At 38.3% G+C, this 15,079-nt stretch overlaps 1 protein-coding gene across 5 annotated transcripts in view; it reads left to right on the forward strand.

Moving 5' to 3' along the window:
• Naaladl2 (N-acetylated alpha-linked acidic dipeptidase like 2) overlaps nt 1–15,079 on the forward strand; it is a 1,296,606-nt gene that overhangs the window by 258,874 nt on the left and 1,022,653 nt on the right. For 3 of the 5 annotated variants that reach the window (XM_029560545.1, XM_029560547.1, XM_029560546.1), the window contains one exon: nt 3,115–3,237. The exons of 1 other annotated variant lie outside the window; for it this stretch is intronic. The gene's annotated coding sequence lies outside the window, so the exon portion shown is untranslated. Of the gene's footprint in view, nt 1–3,114; nt 3,262–15,079 lie in introns of all 5 variants that reach the window. One more of the 5 variants, XM_029560548.1, reaches the window with a different exon arrangement.

Here is a 15,079-nt window from a genome sequence, read left to right on the forward strand (position 1 = left end):
AATATTTTTTTTATTATTTTTATTTTATGTGTATGAGTGTATTGCTTGCATGTATGTGAGTGCACCCATGTCATGCAGTGCCTTGGGGGTCAGACGAGGGCTTCGGATTCCCCCTGGAACTGGAGTTAAGGACAATTCATAGCTGCCATGTGGGTGCTGGGAATTGAGCCTGGGTCCTCTGCAAGAGCACTCAGTGCTCTTAACCGCTGAGCCATCTCTCCAGCCCCAATTAAAAGTATTCTTATAGCCAGGCATGGTGGCACATGCCTTTAATCCCAGCACTCGAGGGGCAGAGGCAGGCAGATCTCTGTGAGTTCAAGGTCAGCCTGGTCTACATAGTGAGTTCCAGGACAGCTGGGGCTACAGGGAAACCCTGTCTCAAAAAGACAAAAAGCAAAATAAACAAATGAACAAAACCCATTGTAAACAATGAGACGTATTCCCTAGCAGGGAAGAGGGCTGGAGAACAGCACAAAGTTGTCTCCTACATAAGATTTTCCTCTGTAGTGTACAAGTCATTTTAAAATGATGTGTGGAATCTACAGCCTGTGGTTTTTGTTTTTTTGTTTTGGTTTTTTTTTTTTTTTTCCCTTTCTCTTTTTTCCTTAGGAACTGAGGACTGGACACAGGGTTTTGCCCTTGCTAGACAGGGGCTGTACCACGGAGCTAAATCCCCAACCCCAGCCTGTGGTTTGATAATGGAAGGCATCATGACAAGCCCTTCTGACATCCAGCCGTTCTGCTTTTGTTGTTTGTGGCCGCACTTCCCCTAGATTAGAACTGTGGTATGTGTCCGGGAACTGTTGCATCCCAGAGGCCCTGTACTGCTATTTACTGTGCGAACACTACGTGTCAGTGCAGTGAGGGGTGTGGGGACATTGCTAATCAAGGCAATGGTCTTGGCTTTCCCTAAGCTAAGGACAGAGTGTGTAGACAATACCAGAACCTCAAGAGCTTCATTGCCCCCAAAATAATCAAATGAAAATAGACAATAGGGGGTTGGAGAGATGTCTCAGGGGTGAGAGCACTGGCTGCTCCTGCAGATAACCCGGAACCCGGGTTTGATTCCCAGCACCCACATGGTAGCTAGCAACTATCCATAACTCCAGTTCCAGAGGAATCCAACACCCTCTTCTGACCTCCACAGGTATTGCATGACCCGGGTGCACTTGCACACATGTAAGCAATACACTTATACACAACAAATAAAAATAATGAATAAAACATTTTGAAATAGGCAATAGACTTAAATAGATATTTCTCTAAAGAAGGAAAATAGCCAACAAATATACAAAAAGCTTATTGACATCACTAATCACAAGAGAAAAACAAATCAAATCATAATGAGATGCCACCTCAGTTCAGTTGGCATAGCTATAGAAATAAGAGCTGGTGACTCCGGCTTGGAAGGATGTGGACAAAACGCAGCCTCGCACCCCATTGCTGAGAATGTGAGTAAGTGGCTACAGGCAGCATGGAACATAGTGCTGAGGTTTCTAAACAATTATGAATCAAGCTACAGTGCAATTCAGAACACTTACTCCTGGGTATGTGTCCATTGGAAATGAAATCAGTATGTTGAAAAGGTACATGCACTCTTAGATTCATTACAGTGGTATTCAGGGTGGAGGAATGGAAACAGCCATCAAGTAAGGAATGGATAAAGAGAAGTTACATATACACAATGAAATAGTGTTTGGGCAGAAGGCATTGCTAAATGTTACATGCACAGCATGAACAAAGCTAAAGGACATTCTCTGAAGTGAAAACCAGACACAGGAGAGAGGTACAATTGATCTGAGTCATAGGTGGAATTAAAAATAAATGACCTTGAGCTAGTGAGACAGTGTAGCAGGTAAAGGCACTTGCTGCACAAGCCTGATGACCTGAGATTGATCCTCAGTGCCTATGTAAAAGTTGGAAGACAGAATTGTCTCCACAAAGTTGTCTTCTGGCTGTCATACGTGCATGGTGACAGGTCTAGGCACGCGTGCGTGTACACACACACACACACTGCACACATATATAAACAAACAAACAACTAAGTAAATAATGTTAAAGTTTTTAAATATTGGTCTTGGGGAATTTAGGAGTAGAAAGCATTTGCCAGGAGTCAGGGAGTGCCAGGGAGAAAGGGAAATAAAAAGGTTGATTAATTTATGTTAGATAGTTGACATAAGTTATACTTAGCAGATAATGAAATGAAAATATATATTTCACAAAACCTGGATGATAGTATTTTGGCTTTTTCACAACAAGGAAATGAGCAATGACTGAATAAATAGGTCTGCTGATCTTGGTGTAGAGCATTGTACAATGTATGCATGTGTCAAAACACCATACTAAGATGACAAAAATTTATTGGTCAAATAAGTATAGAAGAGAGGAATATTAATAGCCTTATGTCTGTTACTTCATTTCACAGGCAATTAGTGTGAGATACAGAATATCCAATATTGGCATCGGAAGACATAAAGTAAAAGGCAAAGACTGGATGTCTTAAATACTGAGGATATCAGTCGTTTAATGAGTGCATGATGCCCTTTGAACCACGTGCTAGGCACATTAACCCTCAAACTAGTTCTTCAGCTTGTCTTTTGGTTCTCAGTTTAAGGATTGAGAAATCACTGTAGAATTACCCAAGGCCACTTCCACGTTCAGCAGAGGAGGCAGACCTCAGTCTTCGACTTGGATTCACATCTCTCCCCCTGTTCACCCCTCCTCTCCAAAGAGATAATAAACTACTTTCTGTCCAATTATGTGTCTTCTGTTTTATCATTTTTCATGTTTAGTAGTGTATCTCAGAAAGTAAATGTGCTGTTGGTGCTTGCTGAATTAAGGTATACATGTAAACATTTACAAGGTATGAAAGAAAGGAAAATGCATGTGTTTATGTAGACATTTGTCCTGTTGATAAAAAAAAAACTGTATGTGAAAGGTGGCATCACTGGTGTTCTTAGGGTCCCCCAAAACTATACTATTCCTGACTATCAGAGAGAACTGGCAAAGTAACACTTAAAAATATTAATTTTAAAATCTAACTCAGGAGCCAACTGATATCTCGTACAACTCTCATTTTAAATTGATCACCTCTGTTTTTTGATTTATGAACAGGAGATGAGTTATGCCTGGAAGACACCTGGATGAAAAGCCCTGGGTTCAGATTATCGGCCTCCTGAGACTGCAAAGACACCTCCCCACACACACACACACACTGCACTGGGCTATTCAGCTGAAGTAAGATCCAATTGTTTCATTCATGTAAGACTTTTGTTCTTGAATCAACTTTCAGCAAGGTCACCTGGCATGTTTCTATAGTTTGCCTGCCAGGGCTAATTTTGAAAGCAGAATAATGCGAATATCATTCTGTGACAAAATTGTATATATTTCAGCATCTATTCTTTTACATCATGGACTGAAATCCATGTCATTTAGATAGTATTAAAGATATCTTAATTTGTGCTGCAAAATGAGTTCCATCTCGTAGCCTTTGCATGTATCAGTACTTTAATATAATTATAAATGTTGTAGCTAAACAAATTTATCCTGTTTGTTTAATCGGATCCACTGACTTTATTGAAAGTTACAACATAGTTCGTGCCACCGCACATCATGGCTATATATCATTTGTTTTTTCAAGCTTTTATGTTTGCTGACTTTGTGGTCTATTGCTCAGTGTATGACAATCTGTAGGCTGTAAATTTCCATCTGAAGACATATCCAAAGAGGAGTTTCTAGTTCCTCCTGGAACAGTTCAGTTTGTGGGGAGGGAGCATTGCTATTTGTATGGTCTAAGTACTTTTTCAAAGAGTGTTTCTGTCCTTGAACTTGAGATGCTTGTTCAGGGTCACTATGTACGGAATATGGAGTAGACGATGCAATAACTCAAAAGACTGCAAAGACCTAACAGCAGATCTAGCCTCACCACTGACACACTTCATAAGCTTGGATGAGTCATTTACCTTTACCAAGAATTCCCTTGATTCCAAATGTAAAATAGCAAATAAGATCAGACAAAAGTAACAAGTTTATATTCCTTGAGGGGTGAGATGGATAATTCAAACTTCACAAATATCTTGTGGAAAAAAATTTTACCTTTTATAAAGCCATTCAGATTTCATCATTTTTCATTTATCTATCATCTATCTGTCCTCTATCATCTATATCTATCATCTATCATTTACCTACATATATCTGTCCCTATCATCTATCTATCTATCTGTCTGTCTGTCTTTCTGTCTGTCTGTCATCATCTATTATTTATTTATGGAGGGTGTGCATGCCACAGAAAATATGAAATTAATAGGAAGACTTGTGGGAGTCAATCTCTCCCTCCACTTTGTGTGTCCTAAGGATGAAATTCAGGTTGTCAGACTTACTGGCAGGTGCCTTTAGTCACTATGTAAGTCACTTTTCTGCTTCTGTGATAAACCACCATGATCAAGGCAACTTAATAGAATAAGAGTTTATTGGGCTTTTGGTTCCAGAGGGTAAGAGTCCATCATAGTGTGGAAGCCGGGCAGGAGGCGGCCAGAGCAGAGAGCTGGGAGCTCACAGCTTCAAGCAGACTCAGGGAGCAGAGAGGGAAACTGAATGAGGAACAAGGCTACAGACACTCAAATCCACCCCAGGGACTTGCTTCCTCAAGCAAGGCCTCACCTCCTGAGCTTCCACAAACAGCACCAAGTGGGGACAAAGTGTTCAAATACTTGAAGCCTGTGGAGACTCTCGTTGAAACCAGCACACCCACTGAACAGTCTCACTGGCCACAGAATTCAACATTTTAAAGTGGCCAAAGAAATAAACTGGAGGGGAGCTAGGAAGAGTAGAGGTGGGGGAAGTTGAACTTAGACTTTGGGTTGAATGGATCGTAAGGCCTTTATCAATTCTGCACATGCCTGTTGTTTACTTGCTGTCAATCTCTAAATGATGCTTCGTATTACCTCAGAATGAGCAAGAAAAGAATAATTTCAACAGCAGAAATGAGGAAAAGGTGGTTCTTAAAAATGTTTTATTTATTGTTTTTATTTTATATGCATAGGTGTATTGTCTGCATGTATGCAAGTGCATTCATGTAGTGCAGTGTCCACAGAGGTCAGAAGAGGGTATCCAATCCCCTGGAACTGGAGTTATGAACAGTTGTTAGCTACCATGTGGGTGCTGGGAAGTGAACCTGGGTCCTCTGCAAGAGCAGCCAGTGCTCTTAAACAATGAACCATCTTTCCAGCCCTGAAAATGTGGTTTTCAAATCATAAAAATGCACACGAAACTATTTATCAGTTTAATAATTCTTTTGAGTTCTTTTTAATTATGTGATGATTAGGAATGGTGATTTTGAACACAGTACACAGTCTAAGAATCAAACCTAGTCTGTCAATTACTGGTTAATGAATTTTCCATTAATTGGCATTTTCATTAAGAAGTTATGTGGCTCCCTGAAGATAAAGGGCCTATCTGGGAATAATTTTATGATTCTTTAACTAGTATGAAAAGTTCAAGTTTTTTAGTATTAATGTCAAGCAATATTTGAATTAAAATATCTCATATAGATTAAATAAAATCAGTAATTTAAATTAGTTTATGTCGTACAATGATTTCCTGGCCTCACCAGCTGTCACCCTTCTATACTTATTTCATGTTTGTACAGCAGTAGCACTCGTTCGTTCCTTCTTAACACTGGCTGCTGCTTTGTAACCCGTATTTCAGTTGACAATGTTAAGTGCATTTCATCAGGAGCTAATGGCAGTTAGGAAACAGGCTGAGAGGAAGATGGAAAGTGGGCCAAGGCAAAATATTGAAAGGGTCTTTTCTATTTTCTTTGGGTCAATGTAAATCAGAATTTATGTCTAAAAGTAAATAGAACTCAGGACAATAAAGCCTTACAATAAAGGAGAAATTGGAATGGGCTGGGCCTTTAACGCTACTCTGGGCCTTTCTAACGTCTTTATCTTATTACTCACATAGTTTTCTGTTTCATGACCATGTCCATTTGTGCACAATCAGTTACTTCATATTTGATCTGTTTTGACACTAGGTTGGTCTCTGGGGCACACTGCTTATGTCAAATGGTTTTCTGAGTTACTAGAAGCTAAGTCACTACCTTATGATATGATCACATGATATTCTTTCAGGAGTCTTTTGAATTACGTGTTACAGTTTAGTCATGTGGTAATTTTGAGTATTTCTTGTCCTTTGATGTCAAGTCAAAGCAGAAAGCCTCAGATGTTAATTCTCAAGCTGGTTGGAACTGGCTGTCTCTGTGCCCATTAGCTGAGCCACATCTCTTTGCGAATCTATCAGCCACTTCATTTTGAACTTATTTTGAATCCTCTGCAGATTTTACATATTATACCAAATTAGACCAAGTGTTGACTGTTAACAGTCAAGCTGACACTATGCCAGGAAGCTGTCTGCTGATCCTTCCTGTGTCTTATGCTCCCATTTTATGAAAGGAATTTAGGACAAATAAACAGTAATCATAATCAAATATCTCCTTTTTATTTAATGAGTAAATTCACAAGCAAGGATATTCAAGTTATCGCCATAACTTCAATTCCAGCACTCTGGAGGCAGAGGCAGGCGGGTCACTGTGAGACAGAGGCCGGCCTAGTCTACATAGCAAGGTCCAGGTCTGATGGGGCTGCAGGGAAACCTTGTCTCAAAGAAAACAATTACAAATATATCTATTTTTTTTTCAAGGTCTTGGTAAGTCATAGAGTGTGGGCAAAGAAGAGTCTTGAACTTCTGGAGTTAGTGACAGAAACATCCAATCCATCGTTTAGTACACAGATTCCTAATATAAAAGTAACATTGTCGGCCCCCCAGCCGTTCCCCACTACTTGCCCTTCTGGTGAATCTAGTCAGCCTATCTAGAGGTCTTTGTTTTACGAAGGTCAGCTGTTCCTCATCTAGCAGCAATTAGTTGACAACATTCCTTTTGATAAGATTGGGGTCTGCTGTTCATTTTCCCAGTTCTATGCTGGGCTCTAGTGGGGCGGGGGGAGGCTATGGGAGGATGCCATCTGGGAAGTGGGTGTATAGTTGAATAAGATGGTTTGGGATGTTTTGTGTGATATACATACATACACAAAAATCAACAAATTTAAAAAATGAATTATATTTGAGGAAGAAGCATAAAAATTTACGTCACGTTAATTACTAGAGGTGATAAACATTACCATTGAAATCTACCCGATGATTTTATAGACATACATAGGTGCCAAGGATCCGAATGCAACCCTCCATGACTAGTAATAATCAGATACATACAGATTAGAGACACATGTGCCAACTCTAAGTGTTACTAAAGGTTAAAAACTCATTCAATTTTTTGTCTTACAGAGTTTATACTGAGTTCAATAAACTGTATTAATTCAACAGTGAACCTAAAAATTTTATAGCCACTTTTGAAAGAGATGTATCTTTGCTCTAGAAACTTTTATTAAGTATGTTAAAGTTGTAATGAAATGCTTCAGAGATGTATCTGGAAACTGTTACAGAGTATGTTAAGGGTGTCATGAAATTCTTCTTCTAAAAAAAAATTTTAAAAAAATTTTAAAAAGTAATGTGAGCTAAGCATCAAAATTGAAGTACTTGACTACCACCTTTAGAGTATGTTAAGGGTGTCATGAAATTCTTCTTCTAAAAAAAATTTAAAAAAGTAATGTGAGCTAAGCATCAAAATTGAAGTACTTGACTACCACCTTTAAGGCTGTACTGTGTGTATATGTACTTGAGAACTTTACTGTCCTGTGCGAGTCCTTCCATGCTATGTGAGGTGTTCAGACACCACTTACCGTGACCTCACCATTAGTATTTGACTTTCGTCAGTTATGACTTTCCAATGAAGTGTTTAATGACAATCAAGTCATTACTGTTTTAATAACCAGAAGAAATGTGCATGAATTCTAAATTTTAAAAAGATACGACACTAGATTTTAAAAGTATCAGAGCTCTTACATGACTGTAGCAATTGTTTGAAAATTTTAATAAATTATTTACATTATCAAAATCTAAAGTATAATGATGTAGTAAAGTTGAGATGCTCAGGAAAATTTAGAATAATAACTAAAAAATGTAACCACAGCTTATTACAATCTAACCAAAATTTTCTGGTCAATTAGATGTGATCGTGTTAAACAATGATATACTGTAAAAATAATTAGGGCTAGCATATTAGTGAGTGCCTAGATGTGGGGCTACTTAAAGGCATTTTATGCTGTCAAAAATTCACAACACTTCCTGGATCTCTTTTAACAGCGGTAGATGAAATTATCAGAATTTTAATTTTTCTTGAGCTCTCATTAAACTGTTTATGTATATAATTTATCCCAGGAATATCCTTTGGTATTTTATTTACCTTAAGAGAGAGTCTATGCAAAGGGTGCTTCACTTGGAAAATAATGAAATTCAGACATTTGAATGGTCTACTAGCAACAATTCCTTGGGGAAGCAACACCTGTTGTCACCCACACCCAAGCGCATTTGGGATCTGCATGTCTCTGACCCTATGGTTCTTAATAAAGAAACTTGCTCATATTCTAATGCTCATCCAAGGAATAAATAGTATGAAACTGAATCAAAACCCTGAGGTAGTTCTCAGCCTCCGCTCTTCACACAGCTCCAGCACATTTCCATCTACACGTGTGGTCTTCTAGCTAACCTAGTCCTTATGAGATTCGCTTTGTTAGGACCACTCATTGCTTGTTTGTGGAAAACAGATTTTGATAAAACTGTAATATTTTTCATTTGCGTTATATCCTTAATGACTATAAAATTTATTTAAACGTTTAAGTTTTATTGTACTATTTCTGGCGGAAGTGGTGAATGTTTACATTATCAAAACATCTTTGAAGGAAAAATTTTTGAAAGCACATTTTGTATTTTCTTTATGTTCCACCCAGAAAGAAAATTTGTAATAACTTCATTTCTAAAGATATAAAGGAAAAGAGCAACCTTCGTGTAGAGAATAAAAAGCCATGAGTTAGGCCTGGTGGCACACGTCTTTAATCTCAGCACTCTGGAGGCAGAAGCAGGAGGATCTCTCTGAGATAGAGGCCATCCTGGTCTACATAGTGAGTTCCAGACCAGCTTTAAGACCCTGTCTCAAAAAAGCCAGTCCTTAAAATCCTAAGTAATATTTTTAGAAGTATGAGCATCCAGTCATTGCTTGTTATTTTTAAAATTAACTTTTATTTGTTCCTTTTCTTATTGACTTATTTATTCTCTCTCTCTCTCTATGTGTGTATTTGTGTACACTTGTGCATGTGTTTGTACACACACTTTTGAACACTTCTGCCACAAGGCACATGTAGAGGTCAGAGGACAAGTAGTTTCTCTTCTTCCATGATGTGGGCTCCAGTGCTGAAGTCAGGCTTCAGGTTCAGCAGCCAGTCCTTTACTTCCTACTGCATCCACTGGCCACTTTTAAATTTATGTAGTTAAATTATTCCCTGTTACATAAAATTTTGTAGGTATTCTGAGACCCTTTTCATGTAATTCTTGATACAAATTTCAGTGGCGTCAACTTTTAACCATATCAGTCAGCTTTGCAGCAATTAATTTAGAACTTGATACTGAAATTTGTCTTTATGCAAATGAATTCAGCTTCCTTACATGCCTTCCTTGAAGACTTGACACATGGTCTCTTGTTAACTTGTACAGCGTGATTCTCAGACTCTGTGTATGAAGGGCCTCTGTGTCCTTGGAATATCTTTCTACATTTTTCTTCCTGAGAGTTGCCTAAAATTAATTTTTTTCTGACTAAATGTTCAATTTATAATAAAAAGCTGACTGTACTGCAAGAAATCACATCTTTTAATTCTTTGACTGTTTCATAATAAAATATTCTATCACATTGGGCGTGTTAATTTTTTCCATAAAATAGCATTGTACATTTTTCCTGGATAGTTTGATACAAACACTTCTGGAAAACCTATTGAGCATTTCAGGAGGAACAACAGACAAAGCACAGTACTTTTCCAAGGTATTTGCTGCTGAGTAGAAATAATTATAATGTAGTATAATATTTAAAAATGTCAGTGTGTAAAACATAGCATGAATACAGATTACTTCAACTTGTGATTATATATTTCTAAACTGGATCAATTTGGAAATTCAGGTATTAAGCAAGGGTGATCAAGTTTTTGAAAGCCAATTTGATACAGAGCCATATCATACCAGACCCGAAACCGAGCATTACATAATATATAACAAATAATTATACACATGTTCATTATTAACATTAAAATATGACAATGCTTATTTACTTAAAATTATATATTGTCTCATATTTCTTGATTTTTCTCTTACATAATTGGAGCCATTTAAATAAAAAGCATGGGGACTTCCTGAAAGTGAAGACAGGTTGTAATTAATTAGACAAAACATATGTTGAAAAACTATAATAACAATCTAATGCTAGTTCTTCCTCCCTCCTAATACTATGTATTATTTCATAGTACTAATACTACATGTTATTTTTAACATTTATAAGATATTTACATTTTACAGACTACATTATTATGAATCTTTGAGAAGAATTAAATGTGAAATTATAAAAATGTGCTTATATTTATTTATTTTAAAAATATTCATGTGAGTGCGCCCCTGTCATGCAATGCCACGGAGGTCAGAAGAGGGTTTCAGATTCCTCTGGAACTGGAGTTAAGGACAGTTCATAGCCGCCATGTGGGTGCTGGGAATTGAACCCGGGTCCCCTGCAAGAGCTGTCAGTGCTCTTAATAGCTGAGCCATCTCTCCAGCCCCCCAAAATATGCTTATATTTAATACAAAATAATATTATTTCATAGGTGCTCATGAGTTAATAAGATATTTTTATTCTTTGTTTCTTCTAAGCTTCATTAACTTGCCTCTGCCCTTCAAATTATCCACTTTTTACCTAAAAATGTTGTCCAAATTTATTGATTAATATCAAATAACTATGTGATTAATTTTTATGTCAATTAAATTTTTTTAACGGGGCTGGAGAGATGGCTCAGTGGCTGAGAGCACTGACTGCTCTTGCAGAGGACCCAGGTTCAATTCCCAGTACCACATGGTGGCTCACAACCCTCTAAAACTCCAGTTTGCAGGGATCTGACGCTGTCTTCTGATCTTTGCAGGCATAACTGCATAACATGGGTGCAGTTACATACATGTGAGCATTCCACTCATACACATAAAATAAAAATAATAAAAATTTGTTTAATGTATTGCTCTGAATTACTAGAAAACAGGTTATTAGTGCACCTCCGGATTTACCCCCTTCCTCTGGTTCTTTACAGTAAAGGACCAGATAGTTAAAGAATAGGAAAGCCTCCCAACTTCTTACCTTTGAGGAACAGTAAAAAGGGAATTATTGCAGGCTGACTGTGTGGGGATGTTTACCAGTGTTTCCTTCTCCCTCCAATGGTCATCATCTGCTCATCGTCTGTCCCAGTAAACTGACTGCTGTGTACTGAGTGGTATCCTCCATAAATTCCTATGCTATAACCCTCAGTGTGTTCAAGCCTTTGGGAGGTAATGCTTTAGATGAAATCATCATGGTGAGGCTCTCATGATGGAATCAGTGCTCCTATAAAGAGACCTGAAATGTTTGAAAAATTGGGTTTTGTAATTTGTCCATATGCACATATGAAATATATCTATATGTAGTTTTAAAATTCACATCAGAAAGCTTGTACAATTGTATAGAAATGTGGATTGATAAAATATACTGAAATTAATTTTGTTTTTATTTTCCACTAAGTAGTGTACCCTTATGATCCCTTTGTGGATAAAGAGTGACTAGAAGCTAGAACGGTTAGTATATTCTCCATTTGTAAATTGCAGTTCTTTGTTTAATTGGGGTTTTTTGTTTGCTTCTGAGATATGCTTCACTGTGGGTGAGCCATGGGTGTGACCAGAAGTGGAAGCGCTTGCTACAAAGTTAACATGTGTCACTGAGACTTAGCCCTGTCCCACTCAACAAATAGCCTTGCTTAGCAGTGGACTAAAACATGCTTTTTAAGCTTAAGTCACTTTTTCCTCATTCCACTCCTCATGAGGGATTTAGGTATTTGCATTTTGTAATGTGGAAACGAGGTAAGGGAGGGAGGGAAAGCTCCCCTTCTGCACTCTTACCTGGATTGTGGCAGAGATAAATTTGATCATACTCAGTATTGAACCATTACATCGAGTCTCTGAGTCTGTGGTTGATGAACACCTCCAGAAGTTCAGAAATCTGCTCAAATTAAGATCCACCATTGTTTTTTCCCTTCATAACTACTTTAATATACACTGGTGAATATAAAATATATTTGTTAGAACAACTCTTGAATATGTGTATATTTATAAATGTATGTATATGTATATAACAATAGTAATTAAAGAAAGGACAAGAAATTGAGAGGGAGTGGAGGGGACATGGAAGAAGTCGATGTGGGATTGGGAGGGAAGGAAATAACACAAAGAAAATAGGAATTAAATTCTCAAAAATTAAAAGAAAGGACTTGAATTTACTCTAGGTCTTTTTTGTTTGTTTGTTTGTTTGTTTGTTTGTTTGTTTGTGTTTTTATGCATTTCCTTACCTGTTCAGTAATCCAGCACTCCATCTTGCCAAAACTGTAATTTGTATAGTGAGGAACAGGGTGGCTTCAGAAGAGAAATGGGACACATTTCCTGTTTTCAATGACTTGAGTGTGATAGTCTTTTAATATTCGCTGTATAAAAACAGACTAAGAAGTTTGAATGCTTTAATAATGACAAGGATACCCTTTCAATTTTAAGCTGTTTGCTTGAAGTTGCTAGCATTCTTTTTAAATAACATTTTGTTTTTATTTATGTGTTTGGGTATATTGCCTACATGTGTATAAGTGCACCTTTGTCATGCAATGCCCATGGATGTCAGAAGAAGGTGTCAGATGCCCTGGAAGTGGAGTTACAGATGGTTGTTAGCTGCCATGTAGATGCTGGGAATTGAACCCAGGTCCTCTGCAAGAGCATCCAATTCCTTTAACTGCTGAGCCATCTCTCCAGCCCCAATACTAGAATTCTTAATCTAAGTATCTCCTCCATATTTGTTTAATGTCTGTAACCCCTCTGACTGTGTTCTTAAATGTGAATCTGCACAGCTCTTCCTTTCACAGCTTTTAAGCAGCAGATATGTTCATGGGTCTGTTTTGTAGGCAAAGGTTAAATCCAGAAGCCTGCTGTGTTTATTGATCTACATCTTCATAATTCCATATATGCAATCACATAATTCATGAATGCCTGGGAGGGAAGAAATACACATATTACCATCAGTGGGAGACTAAACTAGACATGCACTTAAGAGGCTCTGCTAAGGATTGTAGCATCATCTGCATTACATAGAGTGATCTTCAAGCACCACAGTGAGGCTTTTAAACAAATCAGAATTAGAGCTTTCTTCCTCTAAAATATAAATGTTTCTTTAAGGAATCATTTAGAAATCTTACTGAGGTTGTTTTTGCTTTCCATTTGAACAGGAAGGGACATTTTCTAAGTCCAAATGAGGTGGTTAGCCGAGCGGTGTTCAGTAATGCACACTCTTGGCTCTAAATGGGTTTTTTCCATCTCAGAGCTCTGCTGAGTGTCTGGACTTCGGCAACATTCCTGGGCCAGACAGTCTTGGATATTCTGCTCTCACGTCTACCCTGTCTACTGGAACCATGATTTCTTCTGTGTACACTCTTTAGCAAAATCATTTTTATAATAGCTTTTCAAAAAAGTTTCTCCAAAGAATGGTGCCAAAGAATATTAGTTATTTAGTTAAATTGAGAAGTCTCAGAGCAGAATTCAGATTAAAACATTAAATTAATACTGTCCAGTTGTGCAAAAATCTGTGAAGCCAGTAGAACCTTCTGTTGTGGACAGATAAGAACAGTTTTAAGAGGTTGAAGCTCATGTGTAGGGTCAGAAAAGCAGGCGGGGCTTGGGACAAAGCTGGCACAGTGCAGACCTGCAGTTTCCTGCTTTCCCTGACTCCTGATCGTGATGGTGGTCCTAACCCCTGCTCTAAGACTTCTCATGTCTCCTTGGTGACACACATGCCCACGTCCTTCTGTCCTTGGAGTCTGTTCTCAGCCATGTATACTTGGAAAATTCTCTCTACTTTCCAACATTCCCGCCCATTCTTTATATGTGTGTCCCGATATCTCTAGCCAGAAAACAATAATTCCCTTCTTGGTATTTCTTAGAGTTCCAGCCTGGGCCTCTTTTTAACACTCTTTACAGAGTCTGTGTGGCTATCTCTCTTTCCTGCTTGGACGGACTACATACTCTTTGAGGACAATGGGATTTTATGGACATCATTCTTTTTTTCTCTGTAAAACGAAGTGTTTAATTTTTTTATGTGTGCAGATGCTTTGCCTGCATGTATTTACATGCATCACATGCTTGCAATGCCTGCAGTGGGCATCAGATCCCCTGGAACTGGAGTATGGACAGTTGTTAGCCATTATGTGGGTGCTAGGAACCAAACCAGGGTCTTCTGCAAGAGCAGCCAGTGCTCTAATCACTGAGCATCTCTCCAGCCCTGCATCATTCTTACTCTATTTTCAAACACTAATGTGAAGTTGAGTACTCCTCACCACCTTAGTTTTGTTTCCTGTTGCTGTGATAAAATACCCTGACAGAAGCCACTGAAGGAAGAAATGGCTTATTTGGCTCATAATTCCAGCTCACAGTCCAACACTGGAGATGCCAAGGCTGCGGGAACTTGAAGCAGCTGGTCAGTCACAGTCCAGGGCAGAGAGGAATGAATCATCAAGCTAGTGCTCAGCTCATTTCTCCACTCTCATACTCAGTCCAGGACCCAAGGAAATGGTGCCACCTACAACTGGCAGGTCTTCCCACTCAATTAATACAGACAATCCCCCACAGACAGGCCAACCCAAAGCAGACAATCCCTCATGGAAACTATTTCCAGGTGATCCCAGACTGTGTCAAATTAACAATTAAAAGTAGCCATCATCCTGCCCACCCCCAAATGATACAAACCCACTTAAGAAGACTAGTAACTCAATCAGTAACATGGGTAACAGCCAACAGTAACTGAGCACCTAGTATGGCTCCAGTG

This window comes from Nannospalax galili, unplaced genomic scaffold (genome assembly GCF_000622305.1).
Source record: "Nannospalax galili isolate Female #2095 unplaced genomic scaffold, S.galili_v1.0 scaffold572, whole genome shotgun sequence".
In the NCBI taxonomy this organism is placed as follows: Eukaryota; Metazoa; Chordata; class Mammalia; order Rodentia; family Spalacidae; genus Nannospalax; species Nannospalax galili.